The 9,239-nt window shown below is 49.4% G+C and overlaps 1 protein-coding gene across 1 annotated transcript in view; it reads left to right on the top strand.

Annotated features, from left to right (window-relative positions):
* The first annotated feature begins 8,495 nt into the window (after positions 1-8,495).
* The window catches only part of LOC309554204 (uncharacterized protein), an 88,682-nt gene continuing 87,938 nt past the window's right edge, over positions 8,496-9,239 (top strand). The window contains exon 1 of the mRNA XM_082255838.1: positions 8,496-8,531. The gene's annotated coding sequence lies outside the window, so the exon portion shown is untranslated. The remainder of the gene's footprint in view (positions 8,532-9,239) is intronic.

Below are 9,239 nucleotides of genomic sequence, written 5' to 3'. Positions count from 1 at the left end.
CTTTGTGGGGTGCAGTGAACACAATCTTTGTGGGGTGCAGTGAACACAATCCTTTTGGGGTACAGTGAACACAATCTTTGTGGGGTGCAGTGAACACAATCTCTTTGGGGTGCAGTGAACACAATCTATGTGGGGTACAGTGAACACAATCTCATACTTCTGAAGATTTGAGGGTGCTGCCTGTTACATACTCCTACTCCTCATCCATCCTTTTAGGGGTACAAACAATAGTAATTGGGGCCTAGTGTGGTTGTGTACGTGTGAGATACATACACTTTTTTTGATCATATTTCCTATTCCGCTATTCAATAAAAACCTTTGGGGATCAATTAAATTGCGGGATAGTCTGTGTCGGTACGTGTGAGATCCACCTTTCCAAGTTTTTGAGGTTCATCTCATACTTCTGAAGATTTGAGGGTGCTGCCTGTTCCATACTCCTCCTACTCCTCATCCTGCCTTTAGGGGTACAAACAGTAGTAATTGGGGCCTAGTGTGCTTCTGTACGTGTGATATACATACACTTTTTTTTTGATCATATTTTCTATTCCGCTATTTAATCAAAACCTTTGGGTATAAACAATTAAATTGCGTGATAGTCTGTGTCGGTACGTGTGAGATACACCTTTCCAATTTTTGGGGCGCATCTCATACTGCCGAGGTTTTGAGGGTGCTTCAGTCTGCCTCCTGCCTGCTCCTCCTACTCCTCTTCCTCATCCTGCCTTTAGGGTACAAAAAATTGTAATCGGGGCCTAGTCTGTGTTTGTACGTGTGAGATACACCGTATTATAAAATTTTTCCTATTCCGCTATTCAATATACACCCTTTTGGAGTGTAAAAAATTAAATTACGGCATAGTCTGTATCGGTACGTGTGAGATACACCTTTTAAATTAGTTTGGCGCATCTCCTTCCCCCGCCAAGGATTGCAGGGCGCTTCAGTTTGCCTCCTGTTCCCAACTCCTCCTACTCCTCTTCCTCATCCTCCCTTTAGGGTAGAAAAAAATTTAATCGGGCCTAGTCTGTGTTTGTACGTGTGAGATACACAGTTTTTTATCCTATTCCGCTATTCAATATACACCCTTTTGGTGTAAAAAACATTAAATTGCAGCGTAGTTTGCATATTTGACTGTGAGATACACCCGTGCGATACTGTTGTTGTTTTGTTCCGCTATTCAATAAACACCTTTCTAGGGCAAGATCATAAATTACAGAAATATGAGGAGACCGTCAAATAAGGGCCGTGGCCTGGGTCGTGGTGCTGCTGGTAGAGCTCCTGTTGCAAGGAAAGGACATGGTCGATCTGTGCCAGCTACACGCACAAGTGAAACACCTTCCTCAAGTGTGAGTAGGCGACAGAACCTGCATCAGTATTTGGTAGGGCATCATACGCCTCTAGAAGTGATGAGGCCAGAACACAGAGAGGCGATAGTAGATTGGGTTGATGACAGTGCCTCCAGTTCCTTCACATTGTCTCCCACCCAGTCTACTGCAGAAAGGTCAGAGTTGGCACCTGCAGCCGATGTCCAACCGTCTTTCACCTCACCCCCTTGCAAATCAGGCAAGCAGTCTGAGCCTCAAGCCATACAGCAGTCTCTTCTTCTTTTTGATGACTCTGTCAGCAGGGTTTCCCAGGGCCATCCACCTAGCCCTGCCCCAGAAGTGGAAGAGATTGAGTGCAGCGATGCCCAACCACTTATTTCTCAAGATGAGTACATGCAAGGACCATCGCAGCACGTCTCCGATGATGACGAAACGCAGGTGCCAACTGCTGCGGCGTTCAGCATTGTGGAGACCGACAAGGAGGGCAGGGGTGAAGACTGGGTGGAAGATGATGTGGAGGACGATGAGGTCCTCGACCCCACATGGAATGAACGTCATGCAGGTGACCTGAGTAGTTTGGAGGAAGAGGCGGTGGTCGCACAGAGCCACAAGCACAGAGAGAGGGAGCAGGGTGCAGAAGCGGAGCAGCCGGGCCCTAGACACTACGCCTGCTACTGCCCAACGCAGCAAGGGAACGAGCGCACCAAAGTCAGCTCAAAGGAGTTCTCTAGCGTGGAAGTTCTTTAGAAAATATGCTGATGACAGGACACGAGTGGTTTGCACCCTGTGCAATCAGAGCCTGAAGCGAGGCATAAACCTTCTCAACCTGAGCACAACCTGCATGATCAGGCATCTAAGTGCAAAGCACGAGCTGCAGTGGAGTACACACCTTCAAAACCAAGAAACATCTCTGGCTTATCCTGCTTCCTCTTCTGCTGCAGTCTCGGCCGCTCCAGCCACATCTGTAGTGATACCGGCACCTGCCACCCCGCAAACAGACGATCTGTCAGCAACACCACCACCTGGGTCACCAACAACCATCTCCACAATGTCCCGTGGAAGCGTTCAGCTTTCCATCTCCCAAACACTTGAGAGGAAGAGGAAGTACCCCCCTACCCATCCGCGATCCCTGGCCCTGAATGCCAGCATTTCAAAATTCTTGGCCTTTGAAATGCTGTCATTCCGTCTGGTGGAGACGCACAGTTTTAAAAACCTTATGTCGGTGGCTGTCCCACAGTACGTCGTGCCCAGCCGCCACTACTTTTCCAGGCAAGCCATCCCTTCCCTGCACAACCAAGTGGGGGACCAGTAAGCACGGTCAGGGGCGTTATATCTCCCTAACGGCACACTGGGTAAATGCAGTGGCGGATGGGCCTGAGGCGGATAGCAATTTGGCGCATGTCCTTCCACCACCGAGGATTGCAGGGTGCTTCAGTTTGCCTCCTGTTCCTAACTCCTCCTACTCCGCTTCCTCATCCTCTACCGCCTCCTCATCCGGACAGCGTAACACCTTCACCACCAACTTCAGCACGGCCAGGGGTAAACGACAGCAGGCAGTTTTACAACTTGCCTGTTTGGGGGACAAACCACACACCGCGCAGGAGTTGTGGAGGAGCATGGAACAGCAGACAAATGAGTGGTTGCTGCCAGCGAGCCTCAAGCCCGGCCTGGTGGTGTGCGATAATCTCATAGCAGCTCTGGGCCTAGACGGTTTGACACACATCCCTTGCCTGGCGCATGTGCTGAATTTGGTGGTGCAGAGGTTCCTTAAAAACTACCCCGATATGTCAGAGCTGCTGCAGAAAGTGCGGGCCGTCTGTGCGCACTTTCGGCGTTCTCACCCTGCTGCTGCTCGCTTGTCAGTGCTGCAACGTAACTTCGGCCTTCCCGCTCACCGCCTCATATGTGACGTGCCCACAAGGTGGAACTCCACCTTGCAAATGCTGCAAAGACTGTGCGAGCAGCAGCAGGCCATAGTGGAGTTTCAGCTGCAGCACGCACGCGTGAGTCGCTCTGCGGAACAGTACCACTTCACCACCAATAACTGGGCCTCCATGCGAGACCTGTGTGCCTTGTTGCGCTGTTTTGAGTACTCCACCAACATGGCCAGTGGCAATGACGCCGTTCTCAGCTTAACTATCCCACTTCTATGCCTCCTTGAAAAAACGATTCGGGCGATGATGGAAGAGGATGTGGCACAGGATGAGGAGGAGGAGGAGGATGAAGAGGTAACATTTCCAAGGCTTTCAGGGCAGTCATTCGCAAGGGGCTCCGAGGGTGGGTTCCTGCACACACAAACTCCAGGGACACAATTGTCCAGCAGGGGCACAGTTCTGGAGGATGAGGAGGATGAGGAGGAGGAGGAGCTGGAGGAGGAGATGGAATCATGTTCACAGCAGGGTGGCACCCAGGCCAGCTCATGGCCATCACTGGTGCGTGGCTGGGGGGATACAGAGGACATGGACGATACACCTCCCACAGAGGACAGCCTTTCGTTGCCTCTGGGCAGCCTGGCACACATGAGCGATTACATGCTGCAGTGTCTCCACAATGACCACCGAGTTGCCCACATTCTAACTTGTGCTGATTACTGGGTGGCACGCTGCTGGATCCCCGTTACAAGGACAACGTACCGTCCTTAATTCACTCACTGGTAGACGCGATGCTGCTGGCATTCCCATCTGACAGTGGGGCCACAGTGGAAGCACAAGGCAGAGGAGGAGGAGGAAGAGGTCGCCAACGCAACCAGGGCACCGCCAGCACCTCAGAAGGCAGGGTTAGCATGGCCGAAATGTGGAAAAGCTTTGTCAGCACGCCACAACAAACAGCAGCACCAGCACCTCATATGGAACGTCTCAGCGGGAGGCAGCATTTTACCAACATGGTGGAGCAGTATGTGTGCACACGCCTACATGTAGTGAATGAGGGGTCTGCCCCCTTCAACTTCTGGGTCTCCAAATTGGGCACATGGCCTGAGCTTGCCCTTTACGCCTTGGAGGTGCTGGCGTGCCCTGCAGCCAGTGTATTATCTGAACGTGTATTTAGCACGGCTGGGGGCGTTATCACAGACAAGCGCAGCCGCCTGTCCAGAGACAATGTGGACAAGCTCACGTTCATTAAAATGAACCAGGCATGGATCCCACGGGACTTTTCCGTACCTTGTGCAGAATAGCGATGGATACCGACCTTACCCAGCTTTTGTTCCATTGTTGCTCTTTCTCACTCTTTTGGGGTGTACCCTCATTTAAAATTTGTGAAAAGAAGCAGTGTTGGCTACCTCGTCCGACTCCTCCTCCACTGCCGCTTCCACCTACACCGCCCATAGGTGTGCGCAGCCTATTGCATTAGGGTGTGCACCCCAAAGTTTAAATACACATGCATGTGTTTGCCTACATGTACATGGCCCCGATACATTACTCTTCCTGCTGGCAAAGAGAAATAGAGCAGAGCAGGTCCGAGGGAGATCTTTCCCATCTCCTCACTGGCAAACAGAGTGATAATGCTATGTGCCTAGGTGATTAGGGTGTGCCCAGGCACACCCGGCACACCCTGTGCGCACGCCTATGACACCGCCACATCCACCACCACCTCAACCTCCCTCCTACTCCATATGGGCCTCGTCCTTCAGAGATGAAGAACATTGTTTTATTTTTCTGTTTTTTTTTGTTGTTGTAAGTTATTTCCCTATCCACATTTGTTTGCAGAGCACTTACCATGCTCTTAATTACGTTTTGCTGTCATTTGCAGCACTCTAGCCCTTTCCTTTGGTGTTTTAGAGCCATTTTAGTGCCTGAAAGTTCGGGTCCCCATTGACTTCAATGGGGTTCGGTGTCCGGGAAAAGTTCGGCAAAAGTCCGGGACACGGACCCGGACTTTTTTTAAAGTTCGGCCGAACCCGTCGAACACGGACATCCAGGTGTCCGCTCAACCCTAATCCTAACACATTACCCAGTCCATAGCAGTATAGATCCTAACACATTACCCAGTCCATACCAGTATAGATCTTAACACATTACCCAGTCCATACCAGTATAGATCCTAAAACATTACTCAGTTTATACCAGTATAGATATCCAGCATGATATTTTTCTCCATTGAGATGTGTTTTCATAATGTTCCTTTAATTTTTTTGAGTAGTGTAGATTTGATAAAGCTGAAAAAATTATGCAACATAAAAAAAAAGCCAACTGCCATTTTTTTATTCTATTGGGCCCACGTATTTCAGAAAATATATCATTTTTTGGGGCTTTAAATAATTCTCCAGACAAAAAAAAAAAATGCAGGTTTCAGTGTATTGCTACAGAGGGGGAAGTGTTTTAAAACAAAGACACCACCCCCATCTAGTGGTAGAAAAGCAAATCACACCTTCTAAATATTAAAAACAAACCAACAATGTCATATACAATATATATATATATATATATATATATATATATATATATATATATATATACAGTAGATATGGTGGCTGCATTTGTTTTCTCTTTTTTTTTGGTGGTTTTCCCTCTGTAGTCACCTGGTGATCTGGGCAGTAACACTTCCCCAGCACAGGGGGAACCTTAAAATAGGAGTAAGCCTAAAAAAAAAAAAGAAAACAAATGCAGCCATCACATCCAGTGATTAGATAAGCTGCAATATAGTAAATGTTTGTTTTTGGAACGAATGTTCCTTTCAGAGTCATTCATTATTTCTAGAGGCTCATGTCAGGGGCTTCATTATTCATCGCAGCATTTATTCCTTCACCCCCCCCTTCCTGCCCAGGACAGTTTTCAGCTTTCAGCGCTGTCACACTTTGAATGACAACTGCGCGGTCATGCAACACTGTACCCATATGACATTTTGTTTGCAAAATAAATGAATAAAGACCAAACGTTTTGATAAAAAAAAAGGTCTTCTTAGCTTCTTTTGTAAAGTTTTGCAAAGAGGTCATTTTTCTCCTTCACTGATGTGCGCTGATGAGGCTGCACTGATGGGCACTGATAGGCACTGGTAGACTGCTCTGATGAGGCTGTACTGGTGAGGCTGCACTGATGGGCACTGATGAGGCTGCACTGATATGTGGCACTGATAGGCACTGATGAGGTTGCACTAATAGGCACTGATGAGGCTGCAATGATGAGGCTCCACTGATGTGCACTGATGAGGCTGCAATGATGAGGCTGCACTGATGTGCACTGATGAGGCTGCACTGATGGGCACTGATGAGGCTGCAATGATGAGGCTGCACTGATGAGGCTGCACTGAGGGGCACTGATAAGGCTGCAAAGATGAGGCTGCACTGATGTGCACTGATGAGGCTGCAGTGATGGGCACTGATGAGGCTGCACTGCTGGACACTGATGAGGCTGCACTAATGAAGCTGCACTGATGAGCACTGATGAGGCTGCAATGATGAGGCTGCACTGATGGGCACTGATGAGGCTGCACTGATGTTCACTGATAAGGCTGCAGTGATGGGCACTGAGGAGGCTGCACTGTTGGGCACTTATGAGGCTGCGATGATGAGTCTGCACTGATGGGCACTAATGAGGCTGCAATGATGAGGCTGCACTGATGGGCACTGATGAGGCTGCACTGATGGGCACTGATGAGGCTGCACTGATGAAGCTGCAATGATGAGGCTGAACTGATGGGCACTAATGAGGCTGCAATGATGAGGTGCACACTGATGAGGCTGGACTGATGGGCACTGATGAGGCTGCACTGATGTTCACTGATGAGGCAGCACTGATGAGGCTTCAATGATGAGGCTGCACTGATGAGGCTGCACTGATGAGGCTGCAATTATGAGGCTGCACTGATGGGCACTAATGAGGCTGCAATGATGAGGCTGCACTGATGGGCACTGATGAGGCTGCACTGATGGACACTGATGAGGCTGCGCTGATGTTCACTGATGAGGCTGCTCTGATGAGGCTGCTCTGATGAGGCTGCAATGATGAGGCTGCACTAATGGGCACTGATTAGACTGCACTGATATGTGACACTGATAAGCACCGTTAGGTAGCACATCAGGGTCCCCATCAGTGTCCCCCCTTACTTTAGGCTCCCCATTAGAATCTCCCCTTACATCAGGGTCCCCATCAGTGTCCCCCCTTACATCAGGGTCCCCACCAGAGTCCTCACTTACTGTACATCAAGGTCCTCACCAGAGTCCCCCCTTACATCAAGTTCCCCATCAGAGCCGCTCCCCCCCCCCCCCCCATACACACACATCCCCATCAGAGCTGCCCTTACATCAGAGTCAACCTTACATCAGAATTACCACAAGGGTCATCTATTATTTTAAAGTCCCCATCAGAGTCCCCCCTTACACCAGAGTCCCTAACAGCATTCTCGTTACAACAGGGTCCGCATCAGTGTATGCTTTTACCTCTGAGTCCCCATCAACGTTCCAATCAAAGTCCAGCCATCAGAGCCCCCCCTTACATCAACTGAGTCCACCCTACATCAGAATCCCCATAAAAGTCATCCTTTACAATAGAGTCCCTATCAGAATACCCCCCTACACCAGAGTTCCCATCAGAGTCCTCCATTACACCAAAGTCTCCATCGGAGTTGCATCCTACATCCTACATCAATCTCCCCCCTTACATCAGGGTCTCCATCAGGATCCCATCAGAACCTTCTTACATCAGAGTCCCCATCAAAGTCCATTTTTACATCAGAGGGCCGGATCAAGTCTTGAGCTGGCCCACAGGTTGCCCGGGGGTTGACCCACAGGTTGCCCGGGGGTTGGCCCACTGGTTGCCCGGGGGTTGGCTCACAAGTGCCCGGGGGTTGGCCCACAGGTTGCCTGGGTGTTGGCCCACAGGTTGCCTGGGTGTTGGCCCACAGGTTGCCCGGGGGTTGGCCCACAGGTTGCAGTTTGGAGACCCCCTGGTCATTATATGGACAATTATTAAACCTTCACCGACATTGAATAGAGAACATTGCTGGTCCTCAGTCATCTCACATGTATCAGAGGACTTCCCTTCTCCACCGAATGTATGAAACCGAAACCATTCTTATCTCATGGAAGAAAACAATACATCTATCCCAGCCAATCCCAGCCCCAACCCACATGGGGGAGGAAACAGGGGGGGGGGGGTGATAAGGCAGGTCATTGGAAGACCTCGGGACAGATAGAACATACGGAGAGAAGAAGATTCTGATATCATAACCTCAGAGAACTGACACCGAGCCGGAGGAGTCATCTGAGATACAAGAAAGGTAAGAAGAACAAAGGATTACGAGGGGGGGGGGGGGTACTGAACATAAATCTTTTAATTGGCCTTCTTTGGGGATCATTGAAACCTGCAAGTGAAGATAGGGAGCGGTATGATGTACTCCTTTAAAAGTGACATTTTTTCCTCATAGAGGTCAGGGATCTGTCATTTAGTGACGTAACACTTCCACCTCACAGAGGTCGGGGATCTGTCATTTAGTGACGTAACACTTCCACCTCACAGAGGTCGGGGATCTGTCATTTAGTGATGGAACACTTCCACCTCACAGAGGTCGGGGATCTGTCATTTAGTGACGTAACACTTCCACCTCACAGAGGTCGGGGATCTGTCATTTAGTGACGTAACACTTCCACCTCACAGAGGTCAGGGATCTGTCATTTAGTGATGTAACACTTCCACCTCACAGAGGTCAGGGATCTGTCATTTAGTGATGTAACACTTCCACCTCACAGATCTCAGGGATCTGTCATTTAGTGACATAACACTTCCACCTCACAGAGGTTGGGGATCTGTCATTTAGTGACATAACACTTCCACCTCACAGAGGTCAGGGATCTGTCATTTAGTGATGTAACACTTCCACCTCACAGAGGTCAGGGATCTGTCATTTAGTGATGAAACACTTCCACCTCACAGAGGTCAGGGATCTGTCATTTAGTGATGTAACACTTCCACCTCACAGAGGTTGGGG

This window comes from Pelophylax lessonae, assembly GCF_965119305.1.
Source record: "Pelophylax lessonae genome assembly, chromosome: 4".
In the NCBI taxonomy this organism is placed as follows: domain Eukaryota; kingdom Metazoa; phylum Chordata; class Amphibia; order Anura; family Ranidae; genus Pelophylax; species Pelophylax lessonae.
The sequence above is the reverse complement of the archived record's forward strand: the minus strand, read 5'-3'. Positions and strand labels throughout refer to the sequence as shown.